Genomic DNA, 22,535 nt, shown 5'->3' with positions numbered 1-22,535 from the left:
AGAAGATGCCACGTTGCGTTTGCAGAGCCCCTGATGTACCTAAACAGTAGAAACCCCCCACAAGTGACCCCATTTTGGAAACTAGACCCCCCAAGGAACTTATCTAGATGTGTTGTGAGAACTTTGAACCCCCAAGTGTTAAACTACAGTTTATAACACAGATCCGTTAAATTATAAATCTTTTTTTTTCACAAAAATGAGATTTTAGCCTCCAGTTTTGTATTTTCCCAAGGGTAACAGGAGAAATTGGATGCCAAAAATTGTGGTCCAATTTGTCCTGAGTACGCTGATACCCCATATGTGGGGGGGGAACCACCGTTTGGGCACATGGCAGGGCTCGGAAGGGAGGGAGCGCTGTTTGGATTGCAGACTTAGATGGAATGGTCTGCAGGCGTCACATTGCGTTTAAACAATGGAAACCCCCCACAAGTGACACCATATTGGAAACTAGACCCCCAAGGAACTTATCTAGATGTGTTGTGAGAACTTTGAACCCCCAAGTATTTCACTAAACTTTATAATGCAGAGCCGTGAAAATAAAAAATCATTTTTTTATTTTACACAATAAAAACTATTTTATTGAAAAAATAATTATTTTTCCATCGCTTTATTCTGAGAGCTACAACTTTTTGTTATTTTTCTGCATATGGAGCTGTATTATGACTTGTTTTTTGCATGACAAGATGACGTTTTCAGAGGTAAAATGTTTATTTATATTTTTGCTCGGCAGTATGATGATAAAGATTATTTGTTGCCTGTTTTTTTTTTTTTTTTTTTTATGGTGTTCACTAAAGGGGTTAACTAGTTGGACAGTATCATAGGTCCAGTTGTTCCGGATGCGGCAATACAAAATATGTCTACTTTTACTGTTTTTTTCTTTTTTTCATAAAAATATTTATTTATGGATACAAAATAATTAGATTTTTTGTTCTACATTTTTTTTTACAATTTTCTAAAAACTTTTTTTTTTTACTTTATCCCTCCATTTTTGCAGGTTGATCACTTGTATAGCATGGGATTGCAGGAGCATCCATATGCTATGCAAACTGTCAGCGCTGCACTGACAAAGTTGCTGATCATTCTCTGAGCATGCTCTAGAAACTTTGCTAGCTATGGTGACCCTGATGTCGTCAAAACGACATCAGGTCACCATGGCAACAATCGGGTCCCCTATCCAATGGCAGAAGGGCTGACTTCCTTCTCCCTGCTCCCGAAATGCTGCTATGAAACTTTTACCATTTAGAGGGTTAAAGTGCAAGGAGCGGTCCTGCTTATTTCAGAATCAGCTGACACCGATTTTGTGCACACGGCCCATGTACATGCAAAATTGCTGGGACGTATCCATACGTCCCAGGTCAAAAAGACCTAGGTCACTGGGAAGTATGGATATGTCCAAGGTGGGAAAGGGGTTAAAGCAGAAAAAGAAATAAAACGTTCTTTAATTGAACAAAACACTCCCTGACAAATTCCCTCTTTTTTCCATTTATTAAGGTAAAAATCAAAGTTATACTCTCCTGTCCACTGATAATCTATAATGCTGATGTCCCACGATGATCCACAGCTCTGCTACATCTGGTTGCATTGCTGAGCAGTGACATCAGTAACGTCACCGCCAGTCATACTCAGGCTCGTTCTCACACTTAGCTCAGTGTGAGTTGGTTGCCGGATTGAGCGGTAACATTTGTCACTGCTCAGCAATGGAACCTGATGTAGCAGAGTTGAGGATCGTTGTGGGACATCAGATTAAATGATTATAGGCAGACAGATGAGTATAAATTAGATTAATTCTTTTTACATTCACAAATGGGTAAAAGAAAACTATTGTGGGGGAGTGTTTTCTTCAATTAAAATACTTTTTTCTGTGTGTGTATTTCTTACTTTTATAATGGGGTTAGTATTGGGGTGTCTTATAGATGCCTCTCCATTACGAACCCTTGGGCTCTCTGTCAGTGGACATAAAACAGCTGACTTCAACCCTAAAACTATTACCCCACTTTCAACCACATCAGGGCAAATGGGAAGAGCTAGGCAAAGCGACAGAATTGGCGCATCTAATGGATACGACTTTTCTGGGGCGGCCGTGGGCATTTTTTTTAAGCCCGGTAGGGTTAATATCCTTGGCTCCTACCCATCCTGAGAATGCCAGCCCCCAGCTGTTTGTTTTAGCTTGGCTGGTTATAAGAAATGGGGGGATTTTTTATTTAAATATTTTTTTAAAAAGGAGTGGGGACCCCTCTGTCTTTGATAACCAGCCAAGATAACACTAAGAGCTTTGCACCGAAAAGCGAAAACTTGGATCTCTGTAATAATAATATCTTACTATATTATCAGACCGTGTCTTAAATATATGTAGACTAGAGATCACAATAAAGAATTAAGGGGTTTCTTAATGAAAAAAGTTTACATTTTATTACACATATTTAACATATTAAACGGACAAAAATACAGAAGGCATTCACATGTGGGAAGCAGCTAAAAGTCATTGGTACCATGAAAAGTTTGAAAAAATGATACCGAACAGAAAAACAGCCGTGTCTCAATCGACACTGTTATACAGGGTGGTAGAAGAAAATGATTAGATCTAGTGCACCATATTGAACGAGTTGTTAGGTCAGATAGGGGGTTAATATATTGACTGTGCCTGAACTAGTTGTACACTAAGGTAATGAGGAGCCTGTGTTCAGTATAAATATAATCTGCACTATCCGGCTCCTAATAGCTTCCCGTCATGACCCAGTGAGTCATATATAGTTGGTGAACCAATCTGTCCGCAATACCAAGGTGAAATAGTTTTTAAGTATAAGATGATTTACCTTGAGACATGGTGATCACCCTGTACTGGAGTGCCGGTGAGACACGCAAGAGCCTCGACGCGCGTTTCACCCCCTTCGGCTTCGTCAGGAGGCGTGGTTAAAAAGAGAGGTTCAGGAGTATATGTATGGGAAAGTGGGATCAATCAGCGAATCGGTGCGCATCCCCGTATTATGCCCCGCCCCACGGCGAAGCAGGCCAGCGCCCACCATGCACGATGGGAAGGAGGACGTGCGTCATCGCTTCACATTGTCATGGCGACGCGTCCAAGCCCGCGATGCCACGGGGAGAGTGCAGTGCACACGTGGAACACGTCTGCACATAGATCAGTATTACCATGCTAAGCTACAGCAGGCCGGTAAGTGCTTAATATAACGAAGGGGCAGTGCATCTCTCAGGTTGTCATGGTAACAAATCTAACTACCCGCTATACCATTGCAGAATAGATGGACTCATAAATGAATGCCCAAGGCTGTCATGTGAATATCAGGAGAATTGTGCAGCAGCATATGGGTCACTAATAAATATACTTCAACAGATGATATATAAATATTGGTAATTTATCTAAGACTGAGATAATTACACCCAAAATGGGTCAATCATAATGAAGGATCAAAAAATGTACAATGACTGTCGATCAGAGTCTAAAATGATTATAGATATGATGACAAGCCAGCAGGTATGTCACTCTCCATAAGGAGAAACGTTACCCCTTAGACACCAGTCCAGAGCCTCTCACCTAGCCAAATCAGTTCTCATGCTTCGCACTGACGAGGGCCAACAGCCCGAAACACCGTGTCTGCGAATTGAGATACTGATTTGGCTTTTATCCTAAGTCATATTGCACGACTCGTTGAAGGGTTGATTGTGACTTGTAGGACCGCTACTTCCAACAGGTGGCGCTATAGAGTTTAAGTCCTCTTTTTCTCAAAAGAGGCAATTTGCATATAGATATGATCAGATCAGCAGCATGATAAGTAGGTACTTAAAAATAAATGCTATGATGCTGCTATAAATATTATGACAGTCAATATCATCCATAAGACCGATATTATAATGCTGCTTCAACCAATAAACATTATAAAAACTTTAGTAACAATCCATTTATGCCTAGGATATGCCTCCCAAGCACAAATAGGCTAAAGTCTACATGCATGTATTAAATATTAAAGCAAAAAAAAAAAGGGGAGAAGCCAGCACTGCTTATGGTCAGACTCAGAACGCAATAACTGAAGTGCACATGCACATAATAAATTCTAACTGTATTTCAAATATGAGACATTTAGCAAACAATTGATCAATTCTTTGAGCTACCCCGCCACTTCACGGCATTCTCATAATAGGGCAGTCCTATTCTACATATTTTATTTACGTTGTGCCATTATGGCCTCCTGAATGTATAAAGAGTATAAAAAGAAAGACCACATTACATGCGAACTGTACCTGCAGCATTTTCAGAATCACTCCCTTGGTGCCAGGAAAGGCAAGCGCAGGTAAAGGCCGATCAGGTCCAGTGCGGACATTTCAGATCTGGCTTTCACACTGCTAAACCAGCACCAAAATTGAAGGGTGAGACAGGCTGAGACACAGGTGCACAATTAACTGGAGCCTGAGGCAGGGCAGTGCTGCTGTGTGTGTGCACAGCAGCTTATCAATCACAGTGAACACAGAAAGAATGGCGCACATAACCCAGCATGTGCGGCAACAGTGGTGGTCTGCCACATACCAATGCAAAGTAAAAAAAAAGGGGGAGAAGCCAGCACTGCTTATGGTCAGAACGCAATAAATGAAGTGCACATGCACATAATAAATTCTAACTGTATTTCAAATATGAGACATTTAGCAAACAATTGATCAATTCTTTGAGCTACCCCGCCACTTCACGGTATTCTCATAATGGGGCAGTCCTATTCTACGTTTTTTTTTAAATATTAAACAATTCCTAACATACAATATAAGAATAATTAAATAGATAGAACATAGTATAATGATGTTGATTATCACACAATAGTCCAAGGTACACATCGTAGTCCATCATAGGTCTGTTGTGAATTCTGCTCTTGGGTTCCCTCCAGTGGTTGTAGGTGGGAATGTAGTTGTCTCTGACTCGCAGTCCTGGCCAGGTGTATCGGATGATTACAATTCTGACTGGGATATTTAGGTGTGCAGGATCCTTTAGCCCTTGCCAGTTGTCAATGTTCCTTGTGAAGTGTTGGATCACTTAATGGGTTCTCCTGCTTGCTGCCAAATTCAGCAAAGATAAGTGTTTGGTTTTTGTATCTGTGGCACACTGCTGTGTGCTTGTTTCAGTTTTATTCCTGCTCTGATTGTAGGATTCACTGGAGTTGCAGATTTACGCTCCTACATCTTTTAGTTAGATGTAGGAAGTTTTTTGTATATTCTGCTGTGGATGTTTTGAAGGGTTTTAATACTGACCGCACAGAACTCTGTCCTATCCTGTCCTATGTAGCTAGAGTGGCCTCCTGTGCTAAATCCTGTTTTTCTGCCTGTGTACGTTTTTCCCTCTCCGACTCACCGCCAATATTTGTGGGGGGCTGTCTATCCTTTGGGGATTTTCTCTGAGGCAAGATAGTATTCCTATTTCCATCTTTAGGGGTATTTAGTCCTCCGGCTGTGACGAGGTGTCTAGGTGTGTTAGGTACACTCCACGGCTACTTCTAGTTGCGATGTTAAGTTCAGGATTGCGGTCAGTATAGTGGCCACCTTCTCCAGTGAAAGTTCTCATGCAGCTCCAAGGTCACCGGATCATAACAAGGTCAGCAGAATATAGGTCCCAGACCATTTTCCTGAGATTTTTTTGATGGGTAGTAGTTAGTACTGATGATTGATCCAGAGATACAATACGATGATGATTCATCAAAAAAGTGAATAGGAGGAGTGTATCTACAAGATTTGAAAAAAGAACAGTTAGTATCACAAATTAACAGCTAAAAACCAAAGACCCCCGTTCCTTATAAAATAGCGCACATATATACAGTAAGTTAGAGAAAAGACTTGAAACTGATAGTTTCATTAAGGCCGTTAGGTGTTATAGTGTCCAGTGTAACCATCCAGCGTGTTTCCTTCTGTAAGAGTTTTTGTTTGAGATTCCCACCGCAGATGCCCATATAGACATGGTCTATGCCCCGAACTATGAACCCCTTTGGGTTACATTGATGGACCTCAAGGAAGTGTTTCAGGATGGTTTTTAGGAGATGTGGTTCCGAAAAATCTGCTGCATTTTTGATGTCCCTAATGTGCTTCTGTATCCGAATTTTGAATGGTCTGGTTGTCATGCCAATGTATTTGTAACCACGGAGCAGCTGGCATGATAGACAACTGTCTCTGTGTTACATGTAATGTGATGTACAATTTTATATGTTTTATCTCCCCTTGAGTTCGAAAATTCTTTTGTCCTAATGATATGGCGACAGGCCGAACAATTTCTGCAGGGAAAACATCCCCAAGGAGGGCCTTTGCTATTTATCGTGAAAGGATTATTTCTAGGAGGTATGTAATGACTCCTACATAGTACATCACCCAAGGTCTGGGATTTGCGTTAAGTAATAGAAGGGTAAGAAGTTATCTGTCCTTGTAGACCTTTGTCTGTTAATAATATAGACCAATGTTTTTTGAAAATCTCATTAATCTCAGCCCATTTTGAATTAAATTTTGTGATGAATCTAGGTCGTGTATCCATAGGTATAGTTTTCTTTTGAGTAGATTTTGACAGAAGATTAGATCTGTCTTCATGTAGGGCACGAGAGTAAAGGTACCATCACACTAAGTGACGCTGCAGCGATACCAACAACGATGTTGATCGCTGCAGCGTCGCTGTTTGGTCGCTGGAGAGCTGTCACACAGACAGCTCTCCAGCGACCAACGATCCCGAGGTCCCCGGTAACCAGGGTAAACATCGGGTAACTAAGCGCAGTGCCGCGCTTAGTAACCCGATGTTTACCCTGGTTACCAGCGTAAAAGTAAAAAAAAAAAAATCACTTCATACTTACCTACCGCTGTCTGTCCCCGGCGCTCAGCTTCTCTGCACTCCTCCTGCACTGGCTGTGAGCGTCGGTCAGCCGGAAAGCAGAGCGGTGATGTCACCGCTCTGCTTTCCGGCCGCTGCGCTCACAGCCAGTGCAGGAGGAGTGCAGAGAAGCTGAGCGCCGGGGACAGACAGCGGTAGGTAAGTATGAAGTGTTTTTTTTTTTTTACTTTAACGCTGGTAACCAGGGTAAACATCGGGTTACTAAGCGCGGCCCTGCGCTTAGTTACCCGATGTTTACCCTGGTTACCAGTGAAGACATCGCTGGATCGGTGTCACACACGCCGATCCAGCGATGTCAGCGGGAGATCCAGCCACGAAATAAAGTTCTGGACTTTCTTCAGCGACCAACGATCTCCCAGCAGGGGCCTGATCATTGGTCGCTGTCACACATAACGATTTCCTTAACGATATCGTTGCTATGTCACAAAAAGCAACGATATCGTTAACGCATGGACGGACATACCGCCGGTTCAACCGGTGCAGCTGCACCGGGGCCCGGAGGCTCTGGGGGGCCCCTGCAGGGCGGCCAGGGACGCTGCTACGATTTGGCAATTTGACTATTTGAGCCCTTTGGCTCAGGCGGCAGAAGAGAGAGGGCGGCAGACTACTGGATTTGCGCTGCTAGGTTTTTTTTTTTCATAAAACTCCGGCCCACCCCCCTCCTCCCTCCCTCCTTCCCGCCCCCCCTCCCTGAAGACGTAATACTCACCTTCCTCCAGCGGTGGCTGCAACTGCGTCTCAGCGCCGACAGCGCGTCCTGTCTTCAGCGGTCACATGGTACCGCTCATTTAAGGTCATGAATATGCGCATATTCATGACCTTAATTAGCGCTATCATGTGACCGCTGAAGACAGGAAGGAAGACGCTGCAGAAGAGATGCCAGGAAGTTCTGTTCTGTGCCGCGCGGTGAGAGGTAAGTATGACAGGGAAAAAGGATGGGGGGAGGCATGCACACAGGGGAGAAGGATGGGGAGCCATGCACACAGGGGAGAAGGATGGGGAGCCATGCACACAGGGGAGAAGGATGGGGAGCCATGCACACAGGGAAAAAGGATGGGGAGCCATGCACACAGGGGAGAAGGATGGGGGAGCCATGCACACAGGGGAGAAGGATGGGGGAGCCATGCACGCAGGGTGGGAGGATAGGGGAGGCATGCACGCAGGGGAGAAGGATGGGGGAGCCGTGAACGCAAGGGAGAAAGATGGGGAGCCGTGAACGCAGGGGAGAAGGATGGGGGAGCCGTGAACGCAGGGGAGAATGATGGGGGAGCCCAGCACGCAGGGGAGAAGGATGGGGGAGCCGTGAATGCAAGGGAGAAAGATGGGGAGCCGTGAACGCAGGGAAGAAGGATGGGGGAGCCGTGAACGCAGGGGAGAAGGATGGGGGAGCCCAGCACGCAGGGGAGAAGGATGGGGGAGCCGTGAACGCAGGGGAGAAGGATGGGGGAGCCCAGCACGCAGGGGAGAAGGATGGGGGAGCCCAGCACGCAGGGGAGAAGGATGGGGGAGCTGTGAACGCAGGGGAGAAGGATGGGGGAGCCGTGAACGCAGGGGAGAAGGAATTACGGGAGCCGTGAACGCAGGGGAGAAGGATGGGGGAGCTGTGAACGCAGGGGAGGATTGGGGAGCCGTGAACGCAGGGGAGAAGGAATTACGGGAGCCGTGAACGCAGGGGAGAAGGATGGGGGAGCCATGCACACAGGGTGGGAGGATGGAGTATAAATATGGAGTATAAATACTAGGCCCTATAGGGGGGACACAGTGTGAGAGGACAGTGTGAAGAGGGGGCCGGTATAGAAAGGAGAGGTCAGTGTGAAGAGCATATACCATAAGAGGGACAGTGTGGGGGTCATATTTTGTGCAGACAATATAGTGAGGGGAAATTTTTTATTCCGGAGCATTATAATGACACTTGTATCTTTAAGGGCGTCATGTGGAGACTTTCTGCAAAAGAGCAGAAAAGATGGAAGTCTGCAGAGACGGCTCCAGAGTCAACGCCATCTATAAGGTACCTGGATGTAAATGTTATTTGTGATACTAACTAATTCTCATGTTTTTATTTATGTTAGGAGCATTAAAGGGGATGTCCAGGTTTGTGATGAGTCTGCAGTCATTCTTTGTGACTGCAGACTTCTGACTTCTCACAGTGCGCACTGCACGCTGTCAGGATTCTCTTGTGCTGGTGATTTACATACATGTGGTCATGTGCTGACTAGACATGTGTAGCCTCTGTCATTGAAAATGAACTGAGTGAGGCCGGGCACGTCTAGTCGGAATGTGGTCAGAAGTATACAAACCACATGCTTGTGCTGACATGACCGTCCACCGGCAAGGGAGAATCCTAGTAGTGTGCGGTGCATGCGTTGCGAGAATTCAGAAGCTGCGATGTCAGGATTCAGCTCTGCAGGTTCCAGTAGTCGTCACATGGACACTTCACTCATATGCGACTTTCATACTTATGGTCCTGTGACATCGAGCTTCTCTTCTGCTTCTCTCAGTTTTTCACTGAACATTGAGAGCATTAGGGAGAGGAGCTCGTGGGCACATGACTAAGTGTACAAATCGCATATGTCCTTGGCGGAGGGGGGGGCACCAAAATGAATTCTTGTCCCTGGTGCCAGAAACCCTAGATACACCTCTGCTGGTATGCTCCTGCGAGCGGCGATTACTGGGTCCGGTGGAGGGATGTGTGTGCACAGGCAGTGAGGCAGGGACTGTGTGGGGGGATGTCGCCATTTTTCCGTTCGCCTCAGGCAGCAGAGAGGCTAGGTTCACCCCTCAGGGCGGCTAATATAGAGGGCAATCTGGCCAGTCTATCCGGCCCCGAGGCTCCGGGGGCCCCCTGGCCAGATTGCCCTCATGTGCGGCAGGCATGGAGCAATCCCTGCAGCTCCGCTGCCTGCAAGAGAAAATGGCAATGGATCTGCAGGGAATGGATGCTTCCTGCTTCCTTTCTCACACAGACAGTAGCGGCTCAGCTGAATGACATAATTCCGCTCTGCGGCTGTGCGAGACAGGAAGCTGCCGGCGTGCAGCTTCAGGATAGGATCCGTGCGCAGAGGTCTTCTTCACGGCTGCTCCTCCTCCCGGCTCGTCCTGTCTGGCACCTTCTCCCTGCACACACTTCCAGCCTGTGCAGAACGGCGTCTGCACACTCATGCCTGGAAGGAAGCTGCAGCTGTGCAGGACCTCAATCACCCCCTGAACAGGAGGTAAAGAACGGTCTGAATGTGACGCATTGTTTAGAGAGTAAAGAGGGGAGACAGGGGCTGCAGTCAGAGACTAGAAGCAGTGATTTACTGACTGTGACCCCCGGAGCTTTGTGTTCTCTGGTCAGTGCAGGATTTTCATCCACACACAGCAGGGACCAGAGAGTTCAGAGCTCAGGAACACAGTCACTAAATCACTGGGTCTATTCTCTGACGGGACTCCAGTCATCACTGCAGTATCAGATCCAGGCTGGGACTGACCCTGAGCCCATCCCCCAGTGAAGACTTTTTCACATATACTGTATCTGTTGCATTAAACACACAGGTACAATACAAAGACACATATAAGGGTATGTTTCCACTGTCAGTAAACTCTGCGGATTGGACGCTGTGTACATCCGCAGCATCCAGTCCGCAGCGTCCTGATGTTACAGCATAGTGCATGAGATTTCAAGGAATGCAATGTCCACTATGTATGCAGCGGCACCCGCAGCTTCCCTGCAGAGACGGACATGCGACACATCTTTCTAGACCGTAGCATGTCTATTTATCTTGCGGAGACGCTCAGTCTCCACAAGATAAATATCACAGTCCAATGTATAGGATGCGGTGTGTCGGGATCACACTCAGTCGGAGCAGCCTTTGGAAGTGGGGAATCACCAGAAATAATACACAAGACACGTCTTGTATAGTGTATCACTGGGAAGTCTCTGAAGCACGCCTGCCTTCAAGGTGCTATCCCTTCTTTATATAGTTGTTTCAGTAGGTTTAGTGGTTATACAAGTTTTGCATGTTTAAACAAAGAGACAAAACAGGAAAGAAAGAAAAGAAAAGAAAACCGTTTCGTGGGCGGCAGTTTCACAACAAACAGTACAAAGGCAATTCCACAGACAGGAAAAACAGGATTTCATACTATAGCTAAAATGTCCTTGAATGGACAGGTCAATATTTATCACACATTCTTTTTTTTTTTTTTTTTTTTTTTTGTTCATTGAGGTAATCTTTTTTGTTCTGCTCTTCACACGGTGATTCCGCATGTGTTCAATGAACACATGCGGAAGCATCACTCGTACAAAAGCTGACTTTGATGGGTCAAAGGAGTTGGAGAGTGCAGTTGCAGTTTCCTCAGGTATGGTACCCCCCTCAGACTCTAAAGGGAGCAAAGACGCGAGATTAAGAGTCTGAATCCTGGCAAAGGAAATGTTGGGCGGCAGTAGTAGGGAACATTGGAGACGGAGGTGTCTGGCCATTGAAATATGTTTAGGTTGGACCTGGTTAAGAATGCCATGTACATCATGAGTGGTCTGAACTAGAAGTGGGTGATCAAGAACAATCTCAGAAGCTTTATCTAATAACAGTGAAATTGCGGCTACTACTCTTACACAAGAAGGTGCGGCTCTAGCTACAGGGTCCAGATGAGCTGATATGTATGCCACAGGTCTCTGTTTGTTTCCATGTTTTTGTGTGAGCACCCCTGTAGCATGTGAGGATATCTCAGCTGCCATCAATTGAAAAGGTTTAGTGTAGTCTGGGAGTCCCAAAGCCGGAGCTGATACCAGTGCTGTTTTCAAAGAGGAAAATGACTGTTTAGCCTCTTCACTGAGTGAATATGGTGTGTTGGCAATACAGTCATATAAAGGCTGCATGAGTTGACTTGCATGTATGATCCACTGTCTACAGTGTGAAACAATACCTAGGAAAGCACGCAGCTGTTTGTGATTCCTGGGTTCAAGCATGTTACGTATGGCTTCCGTACGTTGAGGTGTGAGGTGTCTGATGCCCTGTGATATGCAGTGACCTAAAAACACGACTGTTTGTTGACAAGCCTGGAGTTTCTGTCTATTTACTTTACAGCCTTCTTGCGCTAGGAAAATTAAGAAATTAACAGTTGAGGTAACTGCCGTCTGCTCATCAGGGCAACAAATAAGTAAGTCATCTACATACTGTAGAATGACTACTCCTGGTTCTGGGATGAAATTTTTTAGCACGGTCTGCATTGCTTCAGAGTAGAAAGTTGGTGAGTGTACCATACCTTGTGGCAATCTTGTCCATGCTAATTGTTTACCCTTGAATGTAAAGGCAAACAAATGCCAACAGTTCTTATGTAGTGGCACAGAAAAAAAATGCGTTTGATAAGTCAATTACCGTAAAATATGCAGCAGTGCTGGGAATTTGAGACATTAAGGTATGAGGATTCGGTACCACAGGGGTGACCGGTGCCAAAACCTTATTGATTTCCCGTAAGTCGTGCACCATGCGATATTTCACCATAGTTTCTTTGGAGGACACTTTCTTTTTAACAGGATATAAGGGTGTATTGGCGGGTGACCTGATTTCTACCAAAACACCTTGTAACACATAATCCTGAATTTGTTGAGAAATCGCCTGTTCTTGCTGGGCGCTGATGGGGTATTGCCTAAGCTGAGGTAATATGGTTCCCGGGGCAGTTTCTAACAGTATAGGAGCTACTGATAAAAATCCTACATCAGTGTCTCCTTTTGCCCATAGGCTGTCAGGAACCCGAGACAAGTCAATTTTTGCTTGTTGAGTGTAAATTTCGGGAAAATCCTCCATTGCCTGTATTCTAACATATGGTTCCAGAGTTTCTGCATCTTCAGGGATGGTCAGCATAACTGTGCCATCTTCTCTAAAATGGATGTTTGCATGCATTTTACTTAAGACATCAGTACCCAACAAGCAGGTAGGTGCACCTTTAGCAAATAAAAATTTGGATACAAAAGTTTTAGGGCCAAAGCTCACATTTAAAGGTTTTGTAAAGGGCAACGCCTGAATTTTACCATCATACCCTTCTGCATATGTAACCTTTGAGGATATATTGTCAGGATATGGTAAAAAGTCCTGATTTAAAATGGAGGATGTTGCTCCCGTATCTATCAGAAAAGGTACATTTTTACCCTCAACTTCAACTTGTATTATTGGTCTTCTAGAAGGAAGAGAGACCTGCATAACTTTCAGTCATTCTGAGCTGTCTGTTTGATCAGGCACTGGGTTATTTATCCTATTTTTGGGTACAAAGGTTCCTGAATCTATATCTGCTTTTCTCTTCCTACATTCCCTTTGGAAATGTCCTGGCTTCTTACAGTAATGAAAAGTAAACTTTTGATTAGCAGAGCCAGTATTAGCCTGTGCAATTCTTACTGGCTTAGAATTTTCTCTTAAGTCCATTTCTATCCCTACAGCTTTCTGTCTGCGCTATATGCTTAGGTGTACCACAGGCTAGGCAATCATTTCTCCAGTCTGGATTTTGTTGTCCACAGTGCGGACATACCCATCCTCCTGGTCCGGCTAAACTTTGAGGTGGTGTTTGGAGAAAAGATGGGGCATGTGGGTTAAGGTATGGAGGTGGGGTATTTTTAGATTCCACATTTTGTTTTTCTCCACAGCCTGTGGGTCTAATACACCACTTTTTACTCTGTTGATTATATGTCCATCCCTCATTTTCTGCTACCCTAGAGACATCAATCAATGCTTGGATCTGATCTATCCATTTCTTGTCTCTGATTATGCCTTTTTTCCTTTCCTGAATTCCTTCCCATAGTTTTCTACTAAAAGCTTCTGCCCTAGTAACTCCAAACTTACTAAAAATCTTTTTCAGCCCCTTAGTGGCATCTTCACCACTTCTCTCCTATATGATAGTATAGATATCTAATTCTTCTGGTTCCGACTTTGTTTGCTTATTCCCCATTTTCTTATCCTGAGCTTTCTTGCCCTAGGTGGCGTTTGGGTATGAGAATACCTCGTTACCTTCTTCCTAAGGAGCTAGGATGTCTTTTTCTTGCCCTAGGTGGCGTTTGGGTATGAGAATACCTCGTTACCTTCTTCCTAAGGAGCTAGGATGTCTTTTTCTTGCCCTAGGTGGCGTTTGGGTATGAGAATACCTCGTTACCTTCTTCCTAAGGAGCTAGGATGTTTAAACTGTGTTGATTCCTACACCTATAGCAAACAACACAAATGCAACCAGACAGAAAAAGAAAAAGAACATACAACGTATCTTGTCCCAGGCTAATTTATCTGTCCTGGGCTTATACTATCACATACAACGTATTCTTGTCCCAGGCTAATTTATCTGTCCTGGGCTCATACTATCATACACTTATCCGTCACCAGGTTTTTGTCAAAGACAGGATCAGAGATTGAACATAGGCGCGGAGGTCTCCCCGAAAGGACGCAACCACGTTGCCCAGTGGGACAGTCACTTCTTCTGTTTCAACCCCCTGGGCGGCTTATAGGGCTATTCCCAACTTCCACACACCTTCTATTCACATTCACTCTCATTCAATGCCGTACTCCGTGAGGTGATCAATTCCTAAATAGTTCAAGAACCCGAGCTATAGGTATCCTCCTCTACTAGAACTACCCGCTAAAGAACACGACACAGAAAATCTTACGGACAGTGCAGGGCAGATATAAGAGATCTAACAGTGTCTCTTACCTGGCCAGGTTTTTGTTCATCTGCCGTCCATTATCCCAGATTCTCTTTTCGCTCGTATTCTGCCGGTGTTCTTGAAGGAATACACAGACCTCGGGTCCCTGTTCAGGCGCCAGGAAATGTCGGGATCACACTCAGTCGGAGCAGCCTTTGGAAGTGGGGAATCACCAGAAATAATACACAAGACACGTCTTGTATAGTGTATCACTGGGAAGTCTCTGAAGCACGCCTGCCTTCAAGGTGCTATCCCTTCTTTATATAGTTGTTTCAGTAGGTTTAGTGGTTATACAAGTTTTGCATGTTTAAACAAAGAGACAAAACAGGAAAGAAAGAAAAGAAAAGAAAACAGTTTCGTGGGCGGCAGTTTCACAACAAACAGTACAAAGGCAATTCCACAGACAGGAAAAACAGGATTTCATACTATAGCTAAAATGTCCTTGAATGGACAGGTCAATATTTATCACAAATTCTTTTTTTTGTTTTTTTTTTTTTTGTTCATTGAGGTAATCTTTTTTGTTCTGCTCTTCACACGGTGATTCCGCATGTGTTCAATGAACACATGCGGAAGCATCACTCGTACAAAAGCTGGCAGCGCTTTGGACCGAGCGGACATGTGCTGCATCCAAAGCATATATATATATAGCTTTGTCGCCTTTAAAGAAGGGGGGGCCCAGACACATTTCCTGCACAGGGGCCCCAAGCTGTCTGTGTCCGCCCCTGCGTTAACGATATCGTTAAGTGTGACGGTACCTTAACCCCTGGCAATATCTTTGTTTGGGTAGCCCCTATTTTTAAATCTACAGTGTGTATCTTTAGCTTGTTTATGAAATGTCACGTCATTTGAGCAAATGCGGCGGGCCCGCAGGAATTGCCCTATGGGAATAGAACTCTTAAGCTTCGGTGGACGTGAGGACGTAAAATGCAGTAATGCATTGGTCGCAGTAGTCTTTCTGAAAATGTCTGTACAGACAGTTCCATCTCTGGATTTTGAGATTTGAAGATCTAGAAAACCAATTACAGTTTGACTGTATTTCCAGGTCAGTTTAATATTAAATGGATTATCATTAAGGTGACTAAGAAATGAATTGAGGTGTGACGTGGAGCCCTGCCAAATGAAAAATACATCGTAGCCACGAGATGACGGAACTGTGACCACATGTGTCAAGGATAACGCTAAAAGCTGCAGCCCACAGCTGTCAACTTTACCTGCACTTGTTATGAAGAATAGAGGAGACAGCATGTCTTTTTTTATTTTTCTCACAGAGCACCAGCCAATCAACACCTAACATAGCTCTGATGGGGCCGGAAGTGTCCACACAGGAAATGCTTGTTGATTGGCTGCTCTGCAATGACATGGACTTCCGGGAGAAGTCCATGTTTGGGGTCTGTGCACAGACACTAGTTTTGCCCATCTCTAATTACAGCAACTCTTTTTCAAAAGTTTACAGACTGATTTGGTAGCAATGATGTGAAAGATGCTTTTCTATTGCCTCAATTACACTTTGTTTCAACATTAATTACAGAGTAGAGAAAGCCCATCAGTGATCACCACAGAATATCTGCATGTATCTCTATGGTTTATTTATGACATACATAAAAAGTAATTTACCTTAAAGGAATGGGAAGGGAAACAGTTTAAAGCTTCTAATTGCAATTTATAATTATATTTTGTTCACTCAAAGATATTACTAGAAGAAAGCATCCACATTACAATTTCCAGGAATAGGTTGATTTTTGACATAGTAAAGTACTTCTCATTAGTCATTAGTTAATGAAGAAATGTAACATGCAAAATGTAATTGAATAAGAAATGTTTGCTGATGCAGAAAACATAATTGGCTTGCACCAAAAACAAAGGTTTATCCATTTCTGTCCCCAATTGAAACATCAGTGTCGGTTTCTGTCACCTCTATCCCTACTCTGTCCACTAGGCGACACCACATCTTTATTGCGAGTGACACGTGACACTGACAGTCTTGTTTAATTCCTAAGACTTTTGGTGCCACTAGACCATGGAGCTATAGGGTTAATGATTTGGTTGTCATTACTCATTACTTCTTTCTGGGAGGTCTTGGCAAATTTGTCTGTTATTCAAGTTCGTGGATTTTTGACTTCCACTGCTCTCAATGAATTCTGCTTACCTGGCATATAGCTCTAGTCCTTGTTCTTGTGTGGAGTTCCTGATTTCTCATGTTTTCTGACTTTGACTTGAATTTTGACCATCTGCTTGCTGCCTGATTTTGTCCATGATGTGACCTCTTGGCATTGACCAAGCGTGTCAACTCTTATCATGTTCAGCTTGCTCCATTGGTCAGCAGATACTTCCTAGCCCCAGCCCAGAGGCCCCTGTGTAGGTCCAGATCACTGTATAGGAGTTTAAGGGCTAAGGCCAGGGCAACTCTTTGGATCTGGTAAACAGAATGGCTTGTGTTAAGCCTGTCCAGGGAAGCTCTATTAATAACTGCCAGTCTTCCATGGACAGTGCAACCGTGACACCAATTAGGGCTTACAATCAAATCTCCATTAGATTCAGAAACCAGGGCAATTGTTCCGGAAGTCTGTTAATCTGTCAGTGCATTCACGTTGCCTGATATGTAGAGAAGGAAAATTTACCTTTGCAAATAACGTACTATCTCGATATTTATAACAAATCATAGAAAGTTATGTTGGGATCTTTCATCAAATTTTGACACATTTTTTGACATTTTGACATTTGTGGACACAATGCAATAGGGGCTGAAGAGAAAAATCAAATGTTTAATTTTTATAAATTAGTATTATTTATTTTTGCCTCTACATTGCGAATATATTAAAAATTAATGTATTTGACACTTAATGAGTTAACCTTTATTATGTGCAAAAGGGATTTTTTTTTACTCAGGGTGGGGATTTCTTATCTCTGTATGAGTTGCCCAATCATGAGCAGGCAACAACACAACTCAAAAAAAGAACACCCCCTCACATAATAGCTTAGGTTTTTAACTGTGAGATGCAATGATACAGCTCTGATCTCCAGGTCTAACCTACTGCATGATTAGAAAGTGCTGGAAGATTAGAGCACAGACATCTCATAACTTTCAGATAAGATTGATGTGGGAAGAAGGACAGAACAACTGAGTTTAGCTGCTTCACATTACAAACCTTTTGATCAGCCCCTGTTAGCTATGCTACACTGCCCTTTAACCCCTTTCTGACATCGGACGTACTATTCCGTCGAGGTGGGGTGGGCCCCTGTGACCACGGACGGGATAGTACGTCCAGCGCGATCGGCGGCGCTCACGGGGGGAGAGCGGCCAATCGCGGCCGGGTGTCAGCTGCCTATCGCAGCTGACATCCGACACTATGTGCCAGGAGTGGTCACTGACCGCCCCCGGCACATTAACCCCTGGCACACCGCGATCACCTGCGGGCTTCCCTGAGCCTCCCTCCCTGCCTGCTCCAGACCCGGATCCAAGATGGCCACGGATCCGGGTCCTGCAGGGAGGGAGGTGGCTTCACAGAGCCTGCTCAGAGCAGGCACTGTGAAGCAGCCTGCACTGCTATCAGATCGGTGATCTGACAGAATGCTGTGCAAACTGTCAGATCATCGATCTGTGATGTCCCCCCCTGGAACTAAGTAAAAAAGTTTAAAAAAAAATTTCCAAATGTGTAAAAAAAAATAAAAAAAAATATTCCTAAATAATGAAAAAAAATATATATATTATTCCCATAAATACATTTCTTTATCTAAATAAATAAAAAAAAACAATAAAAGTACATATATTTAGTATCGCCGCGTCCGTAACGGCCCGACCTATAAAACTGTCCCACTAGTTAACCCCTTCAGTAAACACCGTAAGAAAAAAAAAAAACGAGGCAAAAAACAACGCTTTATTATCATACCGCCGAACAAAAAGTGGAATAACACGCGATCAAAAGGACAGATATAAATAACCATGGTACCGCTGAAAGCGTCATCTTGTCCCACAAAAAACGAGCCACCATACAGCATCATCAGCAAAAAAATAAAAAAGTTATAGTCCTGAGAATAAAGCGATGCCAAAATAATTATTTTTTCTATAAAATAGTTTTTATCGTATAAAAGCGCCAAAACATAAAAAATGATATAAATGAGGCGTCACTGTAATCGTACTGACCCGAAGAATAAAACTGCTTTATCAATTTTACCAAACGCGGAACGGTATAAACGCCTCCCCCAAAAGAAATTCATGAATAGCTGGTTTTTGGTCATTCTGTCTCACAAAAATCGGAATAAAAAGCGATCAAAAAATGTCACATGCCCGAAAATGTTACCAATAAAAACGTCAACTCGTCCCGCAAAAAACAAGACCTCACATGACTCTGTGGACTAAAATATGGAAAAATTATAGCTCTCAAAATGTGGTAACGCAAAAAATATTTTTTGCAATAAAAAGCGTCTTTCAGTGTGTGACGGCTGCCAATCATAAAAATCCGCTAAAAAACCCACTATAAAAGTAAATCAAACCCCCCTTCATCACCCCCTTAGTTAGGGAAATATTAAAAAAAATGTATTTATTTCCATTTTCCCATTAGGGCTAGGGCTAGGGTTAGGGTTAGGGCTAGGTTTAGGGTTAGGGATAGGGCTAGGGTTAGGGCTAGGGTTAGGGCTAGGGTTAGGGCTAGGGCTAGGTTTAGGGCTAGGGTTAGGGCTAGGGTTAGGGTTAGGGCTAGGGTTAGGGCTAGGGTTAGGGCTAGGGCTACAGTTTGGGTTGGGGCTAAAGTTACAGGTAGGGTTTAGATTACATTTACAGTTGGGAATAGGGTTGGGATTAGGGTTAGGGGTGTGTCAGGGTTAGAGGTGTGGTTAGGGTTACCGTTGGAATTAGGGTTAGGGGAGTGTTTGGATTAGGGTTTCAGTTATAATTGGGGGGTTTCCACTGTTTAGGCACATCAGGGGCTCTCCAAAAGCGACATGGCGTCCGATCTCAATTCCAGCCAATTCTGCGTTGAAAAAGTAAAACAGTGCTTCTTCCCTTCCGAGCTCTCCCGTGTGCCCAAACAGGGGTTTACCCCAACATATGGGGTATCAGCGTACTCAGGACAAATAGGACAACAACTGTTGGGGTCCAATTTCTCTTGTTACCCTTGGGAAAATACAAAACTGGGGGCTAAAAAATAATTTTTGTGGGAAAAAAATATTTTTTATTTTTACGGCTCTGCGTTATAAACTGTAGTGAAACACTTGGGGGTTCAAAGTTCTCACAACACATCTAGACAAGTTCCCTGGGGGGTCTAGTTTCCAATATGGGGTCACTTGTGGGGGGTTTCTACTGTTTAGGTACATTAGGGGTTCTGCAAACGCAATGTGACGCCTGCAGACTATTCCATCTAAGTCTGCATTCCAAATGGCACTCCTTCCCTTCCGAGCCCTCCCATGTGCCCAAACGGTGGTGCCCCCCAACATATGGGGTATCAGCGTACTCAGGACAAATTGGACAACAACTTTTGGGGTCGAATTTCTCCTCTTACCCTCGGGAAAATACAAAACTGGGGGTAAAAAATTATTTTTGGGGGAAAGATTTTTTTTTTATTTTCACGGCTCTGTGTTACAAACTGTAGTGAAACACTTGGGGGTTCAAAGCTCTCACAACACATCGAGATGAGTTCCTTAGGGGGTCTAGTTTCCAAAATGGTGTCACTTGTGGGGGGTTTCTACTGTTTAGGTACATTAGGGGCTCTGCAAATGCAATGTGACACCTGCAGACCATTCCATCTAAGTCTGCATTCCAAATGGAGCTCCTTCCCTTCCGAGCCCTCCCATGCGCCCAAACAGTGGTTCCCCCCACATATAGGGTATCAGCGCACTCAGGACAAATTGGACAACAAATTTTGGGGTCCAATTTCTCCTGGTACCCTCGGGAAAATACAAAACTGGGGGCTAAAAAATAATTTTTGCGGGAAAAAATTTTTGTTTTATTTTTACGGCTCTCCATTATAAACTTCTGTGAAGCCCGTGGTGGGTCAAAGCGCTCACCACACATCTAGATAAGTTCCTTAGGGGGTCTACTTTCCAAAATGGTGTCACTTGTGGGGGGTTTCAATGTTTAGGCACATCAGTGGCTCTCCAAACGCAACATGGCATCCCATCTCAATTCCCGTCAATTTTGCATTGAAAAGTCAAACGGCGCTCCTTCCCTTCCGAGCTCTCCCATCCGCCCAAACAGTAGTTTACCCCCACATATGGGGTATCAGCGTACTCAGGACAAATTGTACAACAACTTTTGGGGTGCAATTTCTTCTCTTACCCTTGGAAAAATAGAAAATTGGGGGCGAAAAGATAATTTTTGTGAAAAAATATGATTTTTTATTTTTATGGTTCTACATTATAAACTTCTGTGAAGCACTTGGTTGGTCAAAGTGCTCACCACACCTCTAGATAAGTTCTTTTGGGGGTCTATTTTCCAAAATGGTGTCACTTGTGGGGGGTTTCAATGTTTAGGCACATCAGGGGCTCTCCAAACGAAACATGGCGTCCCATCTCAATTCCAGTCAATTTTGCATTGAAAAGTCAAATGGCGCTCCTTCGCTTCTGAGCTGTGCCATGCGCCCAAACAGTGGTTTACCCCCACATGTGGGGTATTGGCGTACTCAGGACAAATTGTACACCAATGTTTGGTGTCCATTGTCTCCTGTTACCCTTGGTAAAATAAAACAAATTGGAGCTGAATTAAATTTTTTGTGAAAAAAAGTTAAATGTTCACTTTTATTTAAACATTCAAAAAATTCCTGTGAAGCACCAGAAGGGTTAATACACTTCTTGAATGTGGTTTTGAACACCTTGAGGGGTGTAGTTTTTAGAATGGTGTCACACTTGGGTATTTTCTATCATATAGACCCCTCAAAATGACTTCAAATGAGATGTGGTCCCTAAAAAAAAATGGTGTTGTTGAAATGAGAAATTGCTGGTCAACTTTTCACCCTTATAACTCCCTAACAAAAAAAAATTTTGGTTCCAAAATTGTGCTGATGTAAAGTAGACATGTGGGAAATGTTACTTATTAAGTATTTTGTGTGACATATCTCTGTGATTTAATTGCATAAAAATTCAAATTTGGAAAATTGCGAAATTTTCATAATTTTCGCCAAATTTCCATTTTTTTCACAAATAAACGCAGGTACTATCAAATAATTTTTACCATTGTCATGAAGTACAATATGTCACGAGAAAACAGTGTCAGATTCACTGGGATCTGTTGAAGCGTTCCAGAGATATAACCTCATAAAGGGACATTGGTCAGAATTGTAAAAATTGGCCCGGTCATTAACCTGAAAACCACCCTTGGGGGTAAAGAGGTTAACACCCCCCACTATCTGTACAGAAATGAGTCACACTTATGTCTGTTGTGCTCAAAGCAACTTTTGAGCACAACAAACATACAGTTATTTACAAAAGTGTTGGAACCCTTGAAATTGTTCCAGAGAATGAAATTTTTCTCCTAGAAAATGATTTCAATTACAAGTTTTTTTTATACACATGTTTATTTCCTTTGTGTGTATTGGAACTACACAGCAAAAAAAAGAGAAAAAGGGGAATTGGACACCATATCACACAAAACCAGAAAATGGGCTGTACAAAATTGTTGCCACCATTCCAAAACTGTGGGTAAACAACTAAGTTTCAAGCTTGAGATGCTGATGCAAACTCAACTGTAGCAAGTAACAGGTGTGGGCAATATGAAAATCACACCTGTATCTACATAAAAAGGGGAGAAGTTGACTCAAGCTTGACTCAATATGTCTACTCACAAAGGAAATAAATGTGCTCTTTTGTGTCTTCAAGTTTCTTGGTAGTGTGTGAACAGGTTCCTACAGACTTGTTCATTGCGCAAGTATCCCATGTGTTTCTGGTTCTGTAATTGTTCTCTTGTTTCTACAAGACTAGGGAGTCCACCACTCCTTATGGGTCATTTGTGTTGTGAATTCAGCTTTTGGGCTCCCTCCGGTGGTTGTAGAGGGTAATGCAGTTGTGCCTGGACTGCAGGAGTGGACAGGTGTA

This window comes from Ranitomeya imitator, chromosome 1 (genome assembly GCF_032444005.1).
Source record: "Ranitomeya imitator isolate aRanImi1 chromosome 1, aRanImi1.pri, whole genome shotgun sequence".
Taxonomy (NCBI): domain Eukaryota; kingdom Metazoa; phylum Chordata; class Amphibia; order Anura; family Dendrobatidae; genus Ranitomeya; species Ranitomeya imitator.
This window is presented reverse-complemented; position numbering follows the sequence as displayed.